Raw genomic sequence first — 19,031 nt, forward strand, 5'->3', positions numbered from 1 at the left:
TTGGGTAGAACTCTCTAGGAGTAGAATTGCTGGGTCATATGGTAAGTGTATGTTTAATGTTCAAAGTAAGTACCTGATATGAGGATATCCATTCCAGCTTTCCTGTGGTGGTGGCTTTTATGATACATCTTTTCCCTTACCTGACTTGCAGTTTGTTTGTATCTTTGAACCAAACTGTGTCTCCTGTAGGCAACATACAGTTGGCGCTTGTTGTTTTTTTTTTAAATCCAGTCTGTCAGTGTCTGCCTTTTGACTGGATTGTCTAATCTATTCACATTTAATGTTGTTATTGATGTAGATGGACTTATATCTGCCGTTATATGTATTTTTTTCCTCTGTGTCTCATGTCTTTTTGTTCTTTGGTTCCTCCTTTACTGCTTTGTTTTGCATTAAATGGATATTTTCTAATGTAGCATTTTAATTTCTTTAATGACGTGTTTCGCTGTATTTTTTGAGTTATTTCCTTAGTAGGTGCTCTAAGGCTGACCATACACATCTTAACTTATCACAGCCGGCTTCAGATTCACACCAGTTCCAGTGAGATATAGAAACGTTGTAGCTCTATTCCCATTTCCCTCTTTTGGTGGTATTGTTACATATATATTACATCTACAAAGGGTACATCCCCTTAATACACTCTTATCATTACTTTGTTGTATATAATTTTATCCCTTTTAAAAAAAAGCTGAGATAAGACAGGGTATCAAGTGTGTTATTTATACCTTCTGTTCTATTAACCTTCTTTGTCACTATTTCTGATTCCTAGTATTTCTTCTTGTGGATTTGAGTTACCATCCAGACTCGTTCCCTTACCCAATACAGCTTTGCTCCCAGCCACCTGCCTTGTGCTGTTATTGGCAAACATGTCACATCATATATGTTATTGGCCCAACAATAAATTATATAATATCGTTTTGTACAGTTGCTTTTAAAATCAGTTCCCAGAAGAAAAGAGTAAGAATGTATATTTATATAGTCTTTTGTATTTACATAATTGCCTTTACCCACGCTCTTGGTTTTTTCTCTGGATTCAAGTTACCCTCTGGGGTCACTTCTTGCAACCTGAACTTCCTTCAGTTTTTCTTCTGAGCCAGTTCTGCTAGCAACAGATCCTCTCAGCTTTTGTTCATCTAGGAATGCCTTTATTTTGCTTTCACTTTTATTTTTTTAAACACTTTATTGAGGTATGGTTGACCTGTCAAAAGCTGTACATATTTAATGTATACAACTTGACAAGTTTGGGAATAAGTATACACCCGCAAAACCAGCACCGCCATCAAGGACATGGAAGTATCCATCACCTCCCTAAGTGTCCTCCCACCCCCTTTATTGTTGTTGTTGTTGTTGTTGTTGTTATTGTTATTAGTGAATACGAACGCTTAACATATGATTTACCTTCTTAACAAATTTTAAGTATACGATACAGTATTGTTAGCTTATAGGCAGTATGCTGTATAGTCAATCTCCAAAACTTATTTGCATAGCTATAACTTTGTACCCTTTGACCATCACCTCCCCATTTTCTCCTCTCCCCACTCCCTGGCAATCACCATTCTGTACTCCGCTTCTATAAGTTTGACTATTTTAGATTCCACCTATAAGTGAAATCATGCAGTATTTGTCTTTCTGCGTCTGGCTTTTTTCACTTACATAATGTCCTCCGGGTCCAGATGGCATGCCCTTAGACATAGAAAACCCTAAAGATGCCGCCAAAGAACTGTTAGACCTAAGAAACAAATTCAGTAATGTTGCTTTCATTTTTAAAAGATAGTTTGCTGGATGTATGATTCTTCCTGTAGTATACTTCCTATAGTATTTTCCTTTGAGCACTTTGAATATATTGTCCTGATGCTTTCTGTCCTCCATTGTTTGTGCTGAGAAATCTGCTGTTAATCTTATTGGGTTTCCCCTCATAAGTGAGGAGTCATTTTTTTCTTGTTGCTTTCAAGATTTTCTCCTTTATCTTTGGCTTTCAGCATTTTCACCATGTGTCTGTGGATCTCCTTTTGTTCGTCCTACTCAGAGTTTGTTGAGCTTCCTTCAGGCAATATTTCTTTGACTATTTTTTTCTGCTCCTCTCTCTCCTTCTGATACTCTCATTACGTGTACGTTGGCGTGCTTAAGAGTGTCCCATATTTCTCTGAAGCTCAGTTGATTTTTCCTCATTTGTTTTCCTCTCTCTCATCAGACTGTATAATCTCTATTGATCTGTCTTTAAGATTGCTAAATCTTTCTCTGGTAGTTCAAATCTACTGTTGTTGAGCCCCTCTTGTGAATTTTCCACTTCAACTAATGTACTTTTCAACTCCAGAATTTCCATTCGGTTCTTTTTTATCATTAATATATAATTTTATAATTCTTTTTTATAATTTCTTATTTCTTTATTGCTACTCTCTACTTGATGTGACATTTTCATCATACCTTCCTTTACTTCTTTGATTGTGGTTTCCTTTTGTTCTTTGAACGTATTTATAGTAGCTGCTTTGAAGTCTTTGTCTATCAAATCTGACATCTGCTTGTAATCTCAGGTAGTTTCTGTTGCTTGCTTTTTCATATTTTCCTGTTTCTGTGCATGTGTCATAACGTTGTTGTTGTAGGAAACTGGGCTGTCTAAAGCGGATAATACGTTGTGGCTATTCCGGGTACTGATCCACCCCACCCCTCCTGCGTTGGTTATTGTTATTTACTTGTTTATTTGCTTAGTGTCTGGCTGGTTTATTTTAGTGGAATCCATTCTCTTCCCACCCACTGCCTTTGCTGTGTTAAGCTTTGGATTTGACTATTCCAGAAGAGCCCACTGGGTATGCCCACTTGGGTATACCCACAGTCACCCTGGGATGACTGTGGTTTGGTTTGGGCAGGGCTGCCTTTGACTTTCTCTTCCCCTGACCACACTGAGCTGTTAAGCCCCGCTAATTGTGGGCTGATTATTGTTTTCAACAATGCCCTGGGACAAAAATTGCTCCATAATCTAAGCCAATGAAATTCTTTCTCCTTTGAAGAGATAGCCATTGAGGTCAGTGTTTCAGATTTGTTTTGACCCCAAGCAGGCTCCTTCAGCTGTCTCCCTCCCTGGTTGTCTCAGGTAATCCGGCCAGCCTACAGTTTGGCCTGTGTAGTGCAATGATTCCACCGATCTTCTACTAGCTGCCTTTGACCACAACCTCCACTATTTTGAAAGTGCCCCTGGGCTGGACCTTCTCAACACTCCATTGCAAGTGAAGTCAGTTCCTCTGGGAAGAGGTTCAGAGCTATCTGCTTCAAAATCACCGAGCCACAGCTCTGTAGTTGGGGAGTGGGGACAGTGGTGGCACACTTCTCTTTCCTGTTTACCGGTAGTAGACTATGTGATGTTGCTTTTTGAATTTCAATTTTTAATGGTTTGTGGCTGGTATATAGAAACAGAATTGGCTTTTGCATACTGATTTTGTATCACGTTACTCTGCTGAACTCACTTCTCAGTTCAAGTAGCTTTTTTGTGGATTCTTTTTATAGATTCATGTGTTATCTGCGGTTAATGACTGTTTTACTTCTTTCTTTCTTCTTGCCTTTCTTGTTGCTTGAATAGCCAGTAAAATATTGAACAGAAGTGGCAAAAGTATGCGCCCTTGCCTTGTTCCCTATCTTAGAGGGAAAGCATTCAGGCCTTCGCAAATAAGGATGATGTTAGTTTTAGGTACCTTTGTAGATGCCAATTATCACTTTAAGGCTGTTGCCGTAGGCTGAATATTGCCGTCTCCCCAACATTCATGTTGAAATCTTTCTGCAGTGTGATGGTATTTAGAGGTGAGGCCTTTGGGATGTGATTAGGTCATGATGGTGGGGGCCTCATGAACGGGATTAGTGCCCTTATAAAAGAGACTCCAGAGTTCTCGTCAAGATGGCGCTGTGAGCAGACGTTGAACTCGCCTCCTCCCACAAACACAACCAGGTTACAACAATTTTAGGAAGAATCACCCTGGATTGAAAACTGAAAACTGGATAAAGAGAACCCCCACAACAAGGGACAGTCCTGACGAAAGCAGAAGAGTCAGTAACTCCGGCCAGAGAGGAAAAAAGCCACCTTTGGGAGCAGTGGAGCTTCTCAGCTGGCCAGGCGGGAGCCAACCTAAGGTACGCAGCCCTCCCTGGAGGAGTGAGGTCCAGAGCGGGGGCGATACTGCTATAACCATCCTTTGGACTCAGCCCAACTGAGGGGGGGGGAGGGTCTTACTGTCTGGCTTTGCTGGCTATTAACTGCAGCGAGGACACGCCCAGAAAAGCTATCCGCCCGAAAGCCGAAAAGATCCAGGTCTTAAAGGGCCCACGCACAAACTCACTCATTGCAGCAACCTAAAATCACCAGAGAGAAGGCTGACTGTCCTTTGGTGAAACGAGATTCACCTGGTGGGCTCTGGGGGCATCTTGGTGAGAGGAGGATGCTCTCCTGAGACTGAGGCATTGGTGGGGGCGGTTGTTCTGAGCTGGTCCAGGCGTGCTGATACAGACACAGGTGGGGGCCATTGAGGTGCATCCCTTGGGCTGTTAGCCCAGGTGTCTGCCACACCCACTAGAGCACAGATTTAATCCAGTTCAGCCAGGGCAGGCAACCCGCCCTAGGGACTGGCCCCCCTAGCAGTAAGCCCTCAGGCTACTTTTCAGCCTGCATTGACTGAGTGCCTTGATCCTCTACAGGCAGGCAAAGGTGTCTGCCTCTGTGGGGCAGGGCTTGTGTGAGGACCAGGTGAACTGTGGGGGGCGTTGGGGCAGAGGTGGGGGCCTCTGCAGTGTGGCATTGGGGTACGCTCCAGGGGGTTGAGAAGTGTGCATGGACCAGGACTGTGTTGACAGTGTATGTGGTCCTGTGGGGGGTGAGGCTTATCAGCGGCAGAAGACTTGTGTTTCACAAGTAGCCATAAAAAGGATCAGCCCCACCTTCCAAAGCCTGAAACAACTGAGTGCATCCATGCCAAGGGCCAGCCCCACTCAGCTGCACTCCTAAGAGAACTGACATGCGCCTTGTTGGCCTCAGGCCTATCACAACTGTACGCCCCTGAGCCTAGCAACCAGCTACACTGGGTACCAACCCAATTAAGAGGACAGTTGCAATAAGAGTGTGCTAATAGGCGGGACCAAGATGGCGGAGTGAGTGGTCTTCTTTGTCTCTCCCCCGTCAAATCTACAACTAATTGGACATTCACTGATTAACAAAGGATATCCAGATAGCATCTCAAGACGCCTAAGAGTCTTGTGCTACTATACATCGGAAGGCGGATGGACTTCCCCCCGGGAGGAGGTGGAATAGGTGAAAACTCTCCGACCACCGACCCCCGGCCCCGGACAGCCTAGTTCCTGCAGGAGGCTCTCTTCCAGTGGACTCCCCCATAGCATGGCCGCACACCAAGGGCGGGAGTGTGCACTCACCAGTGGAGCGACGGTGGAAACAGGTGACAACAGCCCTACTCAAGCCCCCCGCGATTACACCTAAGCCCAGGGGGAATCCCCAGGGTCCCGCACCCACCGGCAGGGAAGGCCTCTGCTCGCCATGAGCAGGGAGGCCCCGCCCAGAATCCAGAACAAAGGGAAGCTCCCGGCGGGCGGATTCCCCGGCACAGCACCAGACCACAAGCTGCTGCCGGGCCCACGGTCTCCGGCGCACGGGTCGGTGCAGGGGGCGCCCAGACTTCCCATAGACGTGCTTGGGGGCATGGTTGGAGCTCCAGCGCCCGGCTCTGCAGCCCAGGGGGAGGCGCCGGGGTGCCGGACCTCCCTGGCAGGGCAAGCCTCTGCTCACCATGAGCAGGGAGGCCACGCCCAGAATCCAGGACAAAGGGAAGCTCCCGGTGGGCGGATTCCCCGGGCACGGCACCAGACCGCAAGCTGCTGCTGGGCCCACGGTCTCCGGCGCACGGGTTGGTGCAGGGGGCACCCAGACTTCCCATAGACGTGCTTGGGGACAGGGTTGGAGCTCCAGCGCCCGGCTCTGTGGCTCGGGGGGAGGCTCCGGGGTCCCGCACCCCCCCAGCAGGGAAAGCCTCTGCTCGCCATTAGCTGGGAGGCTCTGCCCATAATCCAGAACAAAGTGAAGCTCCCGGCGGGCGGATTCTCTGGCACTGCACCAGACCGCCAACTGCTGCTGGGCCCACGGTCTCCGGTGCAAGGGGTGCCCGGACTTCCCATGGACGTGCTTGGGGACTGGGTGGAGCTCCAACACCCGGCTCTGCGGCCTGGGGCGACAATCCAGGGTCCTGCACCCCCCCCCCCCAGCAGGGAGAGCCTCTACTCGCCATTGGCAGGGAGGTCCTGCCCAGCATTCGGAACACCAGGAAGCTCCCTAGAGCAGAATTCCCCACAAGGCAGCAGCTTACAAGCCACCGCCAGGCCCACGGACTCTAGCCGTGTCCCAGACGAGGCAAGGGGCTCCCAGAGATCCCGTGAGAGTGGAGTGGGGCACAGTGAAGCTCCGGTGAAACGGCTACGTAGCCCGGGGGGAACTCCAGGTTCCTACATGTAGCGGCCTCAGCAAAAGCCTCTGCACAGCACTAGTGGAGAGGTCCCGACTGGCAACCGCAAGGTGGGGAGGCCCTGGGGCAAAAGTAGCACAGCTAGGTGAGCTAACGACAGACTGCAGAAGATACCCATAGCTCTGCTGGGACCTATAGTGGACAAGTGTGATCTTGTGGGCTCTGTTAGGGACAAAGCGGCGATTATAGGTGATCCTGCTCCTGGCTGCTGGGAAAGCCCACAACACCGCTGCAGACCACAAGGAGGGAGCGTGTCTAAGTGGGCTGCAACAGTAGGCCCCAGATTGCCCCCACAACCAACGAGGGACCCCACAGGACCACTGTGACTACGAGGAGGGGTCCAGGTCCAGTCAGTAACAGCTGACAGGGCTCCTGGTTGGTGCAGTCTAAACAGCTGCCCCCCCCCCCCACCACACCAGTCGCAACAAGTGGAAGCAGCGGCTAAACTCTATCTCTCTGCGGAGGCACAAATCCACACCATCAAGCAGCATGAAAAAATATATTAAATCTCCAGAACAGAAGGAAAATGATAAGCACCCAGAAAACAATCCCAAAGACAATGAAATCTATAACCTAAATGACGATGATTTCAAAACTGCCATTATGAAAAGACTCAACGAGCTAAAAGAGAATTCAGATAGACAACTCAATGAGTTCAGGAGCTATGTCACAAAAGAGCTTGACACTCTAAAGAAGAACCAATTAGAAATACTGGAGATGAAGAACACAATGGAGGAGATTAAGAAAAATCTGGACTCTCTGAACAGTAGGGTCGATAATATGGAGGACAGAATTAGCAATTTGGAGGATAGGAATATAGAAATGCTGCAGACAGAGGAGGAGAGAGAACTAAGACTAAAAAGAAATGAAGAAACTCTCCGAGAATTATCCGACTCAATTAGGAGATGCAACATAAGGATTATAGGTATCCCAGAGGGAGAAGAGAAGGAGAAGGGGGCAGAAGGCCTGTTCAAAGAAATAATAGCTGAGAACTTTCCAAACTTGGGAAGAGAGATGGAACTTCATGTGACAGAAGCCAACAGATCTCCAAACTTTATTAATGCAAGAAGACCAACCCCAAGGCATATAGTAGTGAAACCAGCAAAAGTGAACGACAAAGAGAAAATACTAAGGGCAGCCAGGCAGAAGAAAATAACTTACAAAGGAAACCCCATAAGGCTATCAGCAGATTTCTCAGGAGAGACCTTACAGGCTAGAAGAGATTGGAATGAAATATTCAAAACTCTGAAGGACAAAAACGTGCAGCCAAGAGTACTCTACCCATCGAAAATATCCTTCAAATACAATGGAGAAATAAAAGCTTTCCCAGATAAACAAAAGTTAAGGGAGTTCATCGCCCCAAAACCTCCTCTTGAAGAAATGCTCAGGAAGAACCTCATTCCTGAAAAATCAAAAAAAGGAAAGGGGTTACAAAATCCAGAACAAACAAAGGAGATAAGCAGAAGGACCATAACACAAAGTAACAGCTCTCCATCAGGACAAAATGCAAAAGAACCGGAAAACAAGTGATAAAATGGCAAGAGTAGGCCCCCACGTTTCAATAATCACTCTAAACGTGAATGGATTGAACTCTCTAATCAAAAGGCACAGAGTGGCAGGATGGATCAAAGAACAAGATCCAACAATATGCTGCCTCCAGGAAACACACCTCAGCCCCAAAGACAAACACAGACTCAGAGTGAAGGGATGGAAGACAATACTCCAAGCTAATAATGAACAAAAGAAAGCAGGTGTTGCCATACTTATATCCGACAAAGTAGACTTCAAAGCGAAACAGATAAAGAAAGACAAAGAGGGGCAGTATATAATGATAAAAGGGACACTCCACCAAGATGACATAACACTTATAAATATATACGCACCTAACACAGGAGCACCAAAATTCGTAAAGAAACTATTAACAAAACTAAAAGGAGACATCAACAGCAATACAATAATAGTAGGGGACCTCAACACCCCATTAACACCAATGGACAGATCATCCAGACAGAAAATCAACAAGGAAATTATAGAATTAAATGAAAAATTAGATCAGATGGACCTAGTAGATATATATATATAGGACACTTCCTCCAAAAACAGCAGGTTACACGTTCTTCTCAAGCGCGCATAGAACATTCTCGAGGATAGACCATATCTTGGGAAACAGAGCAAGCATCAGTAAGTTCAAGAGGGTTGAAATAATATCAAGCATTTTTTCTGAACATAATGCTATGAAACTAGAAATCAACTACAAGAATAAAGCGGGGAAAGGGCCAAAAATGTGGAGACTAAACAACATGCTACTGAACAAACAGTGGATTATTGAAGAAATTAAAGAAGAAATCAAATATTATCTGGACACAAATGAAAATGAAAACACACCGTACCAAATGATTTGGGATGCAGCAAAGGCAGTCCTAAGAGGGAAATTCATTGCAATACAGGCTCACCTCAATAAGCAAGAAAAATCTTACATAAACAACCTCAAACAACACCTAATGGAATTAGAAAAAGAAGAACAAACAAAGCCCAAAGTCAGTAGAAGGAGGGAAATAATAAAAATTAGAGCAGAAATAAATGATATTGAAATGAAAAAAGACAATAGAAAGGATCAATGAAACAAAGAGTTGGTTCTTCGAAAAAATTAACAAAATCGACAAACCCTTAGCCAGACTCACTAAAAAAAAAAGAGAGAAGTCTCAAATAAATAAAATTAGAAACGAGAGAGGAGAAATCACAACAGATACCAAAGAAATACAAAGGATCATAAGAGAATACTATGAAAAACTGTATGCCAACAAATTGAACAACCTAGAAGAAATGGATAAATTCCTAGACTCATACAACCTACCCAAACTGAATCAGGAAGAAATAGAGAACCTGAATAGACCAATCAGAGGTAAAGAAATAGAAACAGTAATCAAAAACCTCCCCCCAAATAAGAGTCCAGGACCAGACGGCTTCTCTGGAGAATTCTACCAAACATTCAAAGAAGATTTAATACCTATCCTTCTCAAACTATTCCAGAAAATAGAGGAAGATGGAGCACTCCCTAATACTTTCTATGAAGCCGAGACCACCCTGATCCTCAAACCTGACAAGGACAACACAAAGAAGGAAAACTACAGGCCAATATCACTGATGAACATAGATGCAAAAGTCCTCAACAAAATTTTGGCAAACTGAATACAGCAAAATATCAAAAAGATTATACACCATGATCAAGTGGGATTTATATCAGGGACACAGGGATGGTTCAGCATCTGCAAGTGAATCAACGTGATTCACTACATTAAGAAAATGAAAAACAAAAACCACATGATCATCTCAATAGATGCAGAGAAAGCATTCGACAAGATCCAACATCCATTTATGATAAAAACCCTCAATAAAATAGGTGTAGAAAGAAAGTACCTCAACATAATAAAGGCCATATATGACAGACCCACAGCCAACATCATACTCAACGGACAAAAACGGAAACCCAGCCCTCTCAGAACAGGAACAAGACAAGAGTGCCCACTTTCACCACTCTTATTCAACATAGTACTGGAGGTTCTGGCCAGAGCAATTCGGCATGAGAAAGAAATAAAAGGAATCCAAACAGGCAACGAAGAAGTAAAACTCTCGCTGTTTGCAGACGACATGATCTTGTATATAGAAAACCCCAAAGAATCCATAGAAAAACTGTTAGAAACAATCAACAGCTACAGCAAAGTTGCAGGGTATAAAATCAACATACAGAAATCAGCATTTCTATATGCTAACAATGAACTAACAGAAAAAGATCTCAAGAACTCAATCCCATTCACGATCGCAACAAAAAGAATAAAATACCTTGGGATAAATTTAACCAAGGAAGTGAAAGATCTATACAACGAAAACTACAAGACCTTCTTGAAAGAAATCGACGACGACATAAAGAGATGGAAAGACATTCCATGTACGTCGATTGGAAGAATAAACATAGTTAAAATGTCCATACTACCTAAAGCAATCTACAGATTCAACGCTATCCCAATCAGAATCCCAATGACATTCTTTACAGAAATTGAACAAAGAATCCTAAAATTCATATGGGGCAACAAAAGACCCCGAATTGCTAAAGCAATCCTGAGAAAGAAGAACAAAGCTGGAGGCATCACAATCCCTGACTTCAAAACATACTACAAAGCCGCAGTAATCAAAACAGCATGGTACTGGTACAAAAGCAGATGCACAGATCAGTGGAACAGAATTGAAAGCCCAGAAATAAAACCACACATCTATGGACAGCTAATCTTTGACAAAGGAGCTGAGGGCCTACAATGGAGGAAAGAAAGTCTCTTCAACAAATGGTGCTGGGAAAACTGGACAGCCACATGTAAAAGAATGAAAATCAACCATTCTTTTTCAGCATTCACTAAAATAAACTCAAAAGTTTGGATCAAAGACCTAAAGATTAGGCCTGAAACAATAAGTCTCCTAGAAGAGAATATCGGCAGTACACTCTTTGACATCAGCTTCAAAAGAATCTTTTCGGACACCATAACCCCTCACATGAGGGAAACAATAGAAAGAATAAACAAATGGGACTTCATCAGGCTAAAGAGCTTCTTCAAGGCAAGGGAAAACAGGATTGAAACAAAAAAAACAGCCCACTAATTGAGAAAAAATATTCACAAGTTATTTATCCAACAAAGGGTTAATCTCCATACTATACGAAGAACTCACACAACTCAACAATAAAAAAAAATCAAACAACCCAATCACAAAATGGGCAGGGGACGTGAACAGACATTTCTCCAAAGAAGATATACGGATGGCCAATAGACACATGAAAAGATGCTCATCATCACTAATCATCAGGGAAATGCAAATCAACACTACACTAAGATATCACCTTACACCTGTTAGAATGGCAAAAATATCCAAAACCAAGAGTGACAAATGTTGGAGAGGCTGTGGAGAAAAGGGAACCCTCATACACTGTTGGTGGGAATGCAAACTGGTGCAGCCACTATGGAAAACAGTATGGAGATTCCTCAAAAAGTTAAGAATAGAAATACCTTATGACCCAGCCATCCCACTACTGGGCATCTATCCTGAGAACCTGAAATCAGCAATTCCAAACGTTCCATGCACCCCTATGTTCATCGCAGCATTATTCACAATAGCCAAGTCATGGAACCAACCTAAGTGCCCAGCAACTGATGATTAGATAAAGAAGATGTGGTATATATATATACAATGGAATCCCCCTCAGCCATAAAAAGGGACAAAGTCGTCCCATTCACAACAACATGGATAGACCTTGAGGGTATTATGTTGAGTGAAATAAGCCAGACAGAGAAAGACGAACTCTGTATGACTCCACTCATTGGTGGTAGTTAACATATGGACAGAGAGAACTGATCGGTAGTTGCCAGGGGAAAGGGGGGTGGGGGGAGGGCACTAGGGGTGAAGTGGTGTACCTACAACATGACTAATAATGATGTACAACTGTAATTTCACAAGGATGTTAACTTTCATAACCTTAATTTAAAAAAAAATCAGGCAATAAATAAACGTCAAAAGAGGAGATGTTTAAAAAATAAAAGAAAAAAAAAAGAGAGAGAGACACTCCAGAGAGCTCCCTTGCCCCTCCGGCCCCCTGAGGACACAGAGGTCGACAGTCTATGAAGCAGGAAGTGGGGTCTCGCTAGACACCAAATCTGCCGGCACCTTGATCTTCGGCTTCCCGGCCTCCAGAAGTGTGAGAACTCCAGAAGTGTGAGAAATAAGTTTGTCTTGTCTTACAGTCCACCCAGTTCATGGTATTTCTGTTACATCGGCCCAAAAGGACTAAGACAGAAATCCCTCTCTATTTCTGCTTGGCTGAGAGGTTTTACCATGTTGAATTTTATCAAATGCTTTATATACATCTGTTGAGACGCTCATATTTCCTTTAGTCTTTTAGTCTGTTATTATGGTGAGTCGCAGTGACTGATTTTCAAATGTTCAACCAGTCTTGAAGCCATGGAGTAAACCCCATTTGGCTATGGATTATGTTTTATCTTTTTTATATATTCCTAGTTTCAAACAGCTAATATTTTATTTTGGATTATTGTGTCTATGTTCATGAGTGATATTGGTCTGTCATTTTATTTCCTTAAAATGTTTTTGTCTAGTTTTGATATCAGCGTGTTGCTAGCTCTGTAAGACGTTTCAGGAAGTATGACTTCTTCTCCAATTACCTGGAAGAGTTTGTAGCACCGGCATTATTTCTTCCGTACGTGTTTGACCGAACTTACCAGTGAAGCTGCTTGAGCCTTGAGTTTTGTTGGAGGGAAGGGTTTTTGTTTTGTTTTGTCTGTTTATTTGTTTGTTTTTGTTGAGTTCACTCTCTTTGATAGACACAGAGCTATTCATGTTATCTCTTCTTGACTGAGGTTTGCTAGGTAGTGTCTTTCAAGGAGTATTCCCATTTCATCTAAGTCTCAAATTTATTTGGCTGATGTATTTAACAGTGTTCTCTTATCATCCAGTTGGTGTCTGAAGCATCTGTATTGATGTCCCCTCCAGCTCGTTACTGATATTGGTAATCTGTGTCACACCCACCTCATTCATTTTTATCAGTCTGGCTAAATCTGATAAATTTACTGATCTTGTCAGGGAACCAGCTCTTAGTTTCATTGATTTCTTTCTATCAAGTTTTTTGATTTCTATTGAATAGATTGCTGTTCAGATCATCATTGTTGTTTTTTCTTTTCCTTCTGCGTCCCCTGGGTTCAAGCTGATTTTGTTTTTCTGGTTTCTTAAGGTGGGAGCTTGGATCATTGATTTGAGACCATTCTTCTTTTCTAACATAAGCGTTTCCTGATACAAATATCCATCTATGCACTGCTTTAGCTTCACCTCACACATTTTTATATGCTGTGTTTTCATTTTCTAATTCTCCTTGCAATTTCTTCTTTGATCCCTGCATTATTTAGAAATGTCATTTAATTTCAAAATACTTTGTGATTTTTCCAGATATTTTGTTCCAACTGATTTCAGTTTTAATTCCTTGTGGTCAGAGAACCTGGTTTGTATGATTTCAGTCCTTTAGAAGCTGTTGAGATTTACCATATGGTGCAGCATATGGTCTATCTTGGTGAACGTCGTATGTATGATACTGAGCAATGGGCTCACTCTGCTCGCCAGCCACATCTGAGCCAATTAATCACAACAGGTTAGAGATGGGAAAGGAAGTTTATTTAGATTAGATTAGCCGGCAGATCACGGGTGACTAGTGTCTCAAAATCCCATCTCCAGGGATTACAGAATTTTGAGGCAGTTATATAGGGAAAATGGGCAGTGAGGAGGGGGTCCAGGGATGTTGGTCTCCAGGCATGACGGGCTCCAGGCATCACCTTGTTCCATTCTTCTGTCAGCTGTGATGGATACCTTGTAGGTGTGTTTCCTGCCTGTGGTCAGCCTGTTCCTGGAGAGAAACTCATAGAACAGAGTTTTAATTTATCAAGGTATCAGGGAGTACATACGTAAGCAGAGGCCATAAGTCAGGAGAGCATGTGAACTTTTTAGAGTACGTCCAGAGCAGCGAGTAATCACACGGAGGAGGGGCTGGGGCCATTTAGTGTACCAAGATGGCGTCACTCGTGCTCACTTACACGTGCACTTTGGAAGAATGTGTATTCTGCTATCCTTGTTCTGTAAATATCAACGAGGTCAAGTTTTTTGGTAGTGTTGCTCAAGTCGTCTACAGTCTTTTCAGTAGCTGAGCTGCGCTTCCGTTGTGTGGTTGCTGTAATTATTTTCAGTACAACATAGACTTCAGATTCGGGTTGCAAGTTATAAAATCATTATACAAAAATCAGTTGTATTTCTGTACACTACTAGTGAGAAATCCTAATAAGTAATGAAGAAAATAATTCCAGTACTATAGAATCAAAAGAATAATGTACTTGGGAATTAATTTAACCAACGAGGTGCAGGAGTTGTACACTGAAAATGACAAAACACAGTTGAAAGAAATTAAAGAAAACTTAAATAAATGGAAGGACATCCTGTGTTCATGGATTGGAAGACTTAATATTGTTAAGATGGCAAATTTCCCCCAATTGATCCAAACATTCAGTGCAATCCCTGTCAGTATCCTACCTGCAGTTTTTTAGAAGTTGAGAGGCTGATCATAAAATGCATATGGAAGTTCCAGCTTAAACAGTCTTGCAGAAGACAACCAAAGTTGGAGGGCTCACACAGTCCGACTGCAAACATTATTTCAAAGCTCCACGCATCAAGACAATGTTGTGCTAAATGTAAGGATAGACATACAGATCAATGGAATAGAATTGAGAGTCCAGAAATAAACCCCGTATGTCTGTGGTGAATTAATTTTTGACACCAGTGCCAAGACAGTTGGTTGGGAACAGAACAGTCTTTTTAGCAAATGGTGTTGGGACAACTGGATATCCACATGCAAAAGATTGAATTTGTATTCAGACCTCATACCACAGACGAAAATTAAGTCAAAACTGGATCAAAATCCAAATGTAAATGAGCTAAAACTATAAAACTCCTGTAAGAGAGCATAGGAGTAAATCTTTGTGACTTTGGGTTAGGCCGTGGATTCCTACATATCATGCCAAAAGCACAGGTAATAAATGAAAAATTAGATTAAAATGACTTCATAAAAAATGTTTAAAACGTGCTCTAAAGAACACCATAAGGAATTGAAAAGAACAGACCAAAGAATGGCAGAAAATATTTGTAAATCATGTATCTGATAAGGGTCCAGTATCAAGAGTGTAAAAAGAACTCTTACAACCTAACAATAAAAAGACAAATAACCCAATTAAAAGATGTGCTAAGCATTCGAATAGTCCTTTCTATTAAAAAGATATACAAATCTCCGAGAAGCGCGTGGAAAGATGCTCAAAAATATTAGTTGTTAGGTGGGGCCGGCCCTGTGGTGTGGTGGTGAAGTTCGGCACGCTCCACTTCGGCAGCCCGGGTTCGCGGGTTCAGATGCTGGGCGCAGACCTACACCACTCGTCAGCTATGCTGTGGCAGCGACCCACATATAAAGTGGAGGAAGATTGGCACAGGTGTTAGCTCGGGGCTAATCTTCCTCAAGCAAAAAAAAAAAAAAAAAAAACACCAAAAAGAAAAGAAAAAGAGGAAGATTGGCAACAGATGTTAGTTAGCTCAGGGCTAATCTTCCTCGGCAAAAAAAAAAAAAAATAAAATTAGTCATTAGGGAAATAAAAACTGAAACCATAGTGCATTACCACTTCATACCCACTAGTCTGGATGTAACTTAAGAAATGAAAATAACAAGTGTTGAGGAAGATGTGGAAAAATTTAAATCCTCATACACTGCTGGTGGGAATGGAAAACAGTACAGCTGCTGTGGAGAACAGTTTGGCAGTTCCTCAAAGTGAAACCTAGGGTTGCCGTGTGACCCAGCTCTCCCACTCCTAGGTATATATCCAAGACAAGTGAAAACATAAGTTCACAGAAAAACTTGTATACCAGTGTCCCTAGCAGCATTAATCATAATAGTCGAAGAGTGCAGGCATCCCAAATGCCAACCAACTAATGAATAGAATATCAAATGTGGTGGTGTACCCATATAACGGAATGTGGTTCAGCTATAAAAAGAATAGAGTACTGATTGATACATGCTACAACGTGGATGAATCTTGAAAACATTATGCTGAGTGAAAGGAGCCAGACACAAAAGACCACCTGGTGTAGGATTCTATTTATATGAAATGTCCATAACGGACAAATGCGTAGAGACAGACAGCAAGTTAGTGAATGTCAAGGGCTGTTGGGAGGGGAGACTGAGGAGGGACGGCTAATGGTACAGGGTTTATTCTGGAATTATATATTGGCGATGGTTGCACAACCTTGTGAATATAGTAAAAACCACTGAATTATACAACTTCATTGAAAGAGTGAATTTTACAGTACATGAATTACAGCTCAATAAAATAAAAAAACTTTTAAAAAGGCAAGCGTGCACTTTTGGATAGATTTTTTGGACATTTTTGGCGATACAGTAGGCTACACCAAAAGACGTAATAAGCTGTCCGAATCTTGCCTCCCTCAGTTTGATCCTCAGAGGTGACCACTGTAGTCGGATTAGGTGTTCCCTTCTTGTCCCCGTTTTCTGCATTTACAAACGTCACGTGCACACACACACACACACACACACACACACACAGACACTGGGTGAGTGTGAGTATTTCTTACTTGTTACTCGTCATTAAAAGAAAGAAAACCTCTCTGGCCAGTACAAACTGTCTCCCCTCATTCTGTTTCAAGGCCAGCGGGTGCTCCGTGGTATAATATGAATACTTCATCTCTCGTTTACCCTTCCAATGGTCATTGATTATTAATGGACATTTAGAGGTTTCTTTCCCCCAGAAATTTGCCATTATCATTGTACACACAGCTCTGTGCGTGTGTGAATGTTTCTTTAAGACACATTCGTAGCAGTGGAGTTGCTGGATCAAAGAATTCTTTGGCTAAACAAACGTCTCTTGGGTACCTACTTGTGTACCTGGTACCGTTCCAGATGCTGGCAGGACATCGTAGAATAAGATCGACACACGTCCCTCTTTTCGTGAAGCTGAAATTCTGCTGGGTGGGGACGAGGTAGAATTTGAATTTTGGTAGATGCTGCCACAGAGCCCTGCAAAGTTGTTTTACCAATTGACGCTTCCCTCAGTGGGGCAAGGGAACCAGTGCCCCTTTGCCGGCATCCTCAGCACCGTTCATAGGGTGGAGGCTTTAGGCAGGAGGCTGGACTCTATCCCAAGGCTGTCTACAAGATCTTGGAGTCTGCAACTGGAACGATCCACGTGGGGATTTCAGGGGAAATGAGACTGAGATGGAGCAATCCACTGCCCATGTAGATGTATTTGGTGGGGGGGTGGGGGGGGGCAGGAAGCTGGGGCTGGAATCACCCCTTGGAAATAGGCACGAAACAACCCTTTCTGGGCAAATTACCAGAGTGTGGGTGATGGGGAAGGGGGAGATGTTGAATGATGAGTGGTGGGTGTTACTTTCCTCTACTGGAAGGTACCACTGAGAGACCCAGATGGAGCGGTCTGCTCTGGGAGCTACCAGTGGAAAGGGGGGTCTTGTATTCCAAAACCACCCATTGTGTGTAAGGTGCAGGGGGGCTCACCACCATGCAGGGACTCCACACGTCCACTCTGAGGGAGAGGCCTCCACCTCTCCTGAGGTCACCATCATCCCATTTCTGGCCCCAGCCCACCAGCTCTACAGATTCAAATCAAGTAAGGCCCAGGAAGACCACAGTGGAGCAAGCGAATGGTTCCCTGATGGGTGAGCAGGGCAGACATTAAGGACGACACTAGAGCTGATGGGTCTAGATGGGACTGCCTACTCAGGATCTTCCAGGGAAGAGAACTCCCATTGGCTGAGAGAGGGAGTGTCCTACTCAGGGAGTTTAAGGTGCAGGGGTGCGGCTTGAATGGTGGAAGTAGAGGGTTTGGAATCCTGCCCAGGAACCTCAGCCCGCTCACCAGCGAAAGAGGCTGAAGATGCTACCAGGTCAGTGGAATCACTGGCTGCTTCTATTCTGTCTTGTAGTCGATCTATCCGTTCCCTTTTTTTCTTTTTTTTTCTTAACGCAAAGACAGAAGGAAAGTAGAGCAGAGAATTGGAGACTGGTTTCTTTTCTGTTCTTTTCGTTTTTTGAGTTTTGTGTGTGTGTGTGGATGCTTATTCTTTGTTGTTGTTGTTGTTGTTGTTGGGAAAGAGCCGCCCTGAGCTAACACCTGTTGCCCGTCTTCCTCTCTTTTTCTTTTTTCTCCCCAAAGCCCCAGTACATAGTTGTATATTCTAGTTATAAGTCCTTCGAGTTCTTCTATGTGAGCTGCCGCCACAGCATGGCTACTGACAGATGAGAGCTGTGGTTCCACGTCCGGGAAACGAACCTGGGCTGCCGAATCAGACTGCGCTGAACTTTAACCACTAGGCCCTCAGGGCTGGCCCTGTCTGTTCCCTTTTTAACAGTGCTTATTGGATCCCACTATATTGACTTCAGAGCTGAATAACACTTCACACCATACTGAGAAAACCCTTCTCCAGTGTCCTGTTCTGTGTCCACCAGACTACCTGTAGGTCCTGGATGGGCAGAGACAGTTCCCAGAGGGCTCATGATATAGTCTCCAGGGAAATGGGAGGTGACTTGCTCATCCCAAAGAAGTGAATGCTTAACTCATGGGATTTTAGGCAGATTTGAGACAGGAAGATGTTTGAGTGAAGGTGGGCGAGTAGGAGATAGGTGGTTTCTCAAGTCAGTGAACTTCTTATTAGGCGTTCATTAAGCCCTGACTGTATTCAGAGCTCTGCCGGAAAGGCTGGAAATGTACGACTGGGTTCCTGTTGTCTTGGGGGATAAAATTCCGCCAGGGCGTCAGAGATGGGCCACTGCGTGTGTCCCCAGGAGGACACATCAGCCAGGCCCATATCAGCGCCAGTCCCCGAATTCCACAGCCTTGCAGCTGTTTTTGCCCATGAGCA

The 19,031-nt window shown here is 43.6% G+C and overlaps 1 protein-coding gene across 34 annotated transcripts in view; it reads left to right on the plus strand.

Moving 5' to 3' along the window:
* The window catches only part of LOC106828185 (protein FAM156A/FAM156B), an 85,853-nt gene that overhangs the window by 25,047 nt on the left and 41,775 nt on the right, over nt 1–19,031 (plus strand). For 2 of the 34 annotated variants that reach the window (XR_011499581.1, XM_070501859.1), the window contains exon 2: nt 3,932–4,113. The exons of 30 other annotated variants lie outside the window; for them this stretch is intronic. The gene's annotated coding sequence lies outside the window, so the exon portion shown is untranslated. The remainder of the gene's footprint in view (nt 1–3,931; nt 4,114–19,031) is intronic. 2 more of the 34 variants (XM_070501858.1, XM_070501867.1) reach the window with 1 other exon arrangement.

Source organism: Equus asinus, chromosome X, assembly GCF_041296235.1.
Source record: "Equus asinus isolate D_3611 breed Donkey chromosome X, EquAss-T2T_v2, whole genome shotgun sequence".
NCBI classification, from domain to species: Eukaryota; Metazoa; Chordata; class Mammalia; order Perissodactyla; family Equidae; genus Equus; species Equus asinus.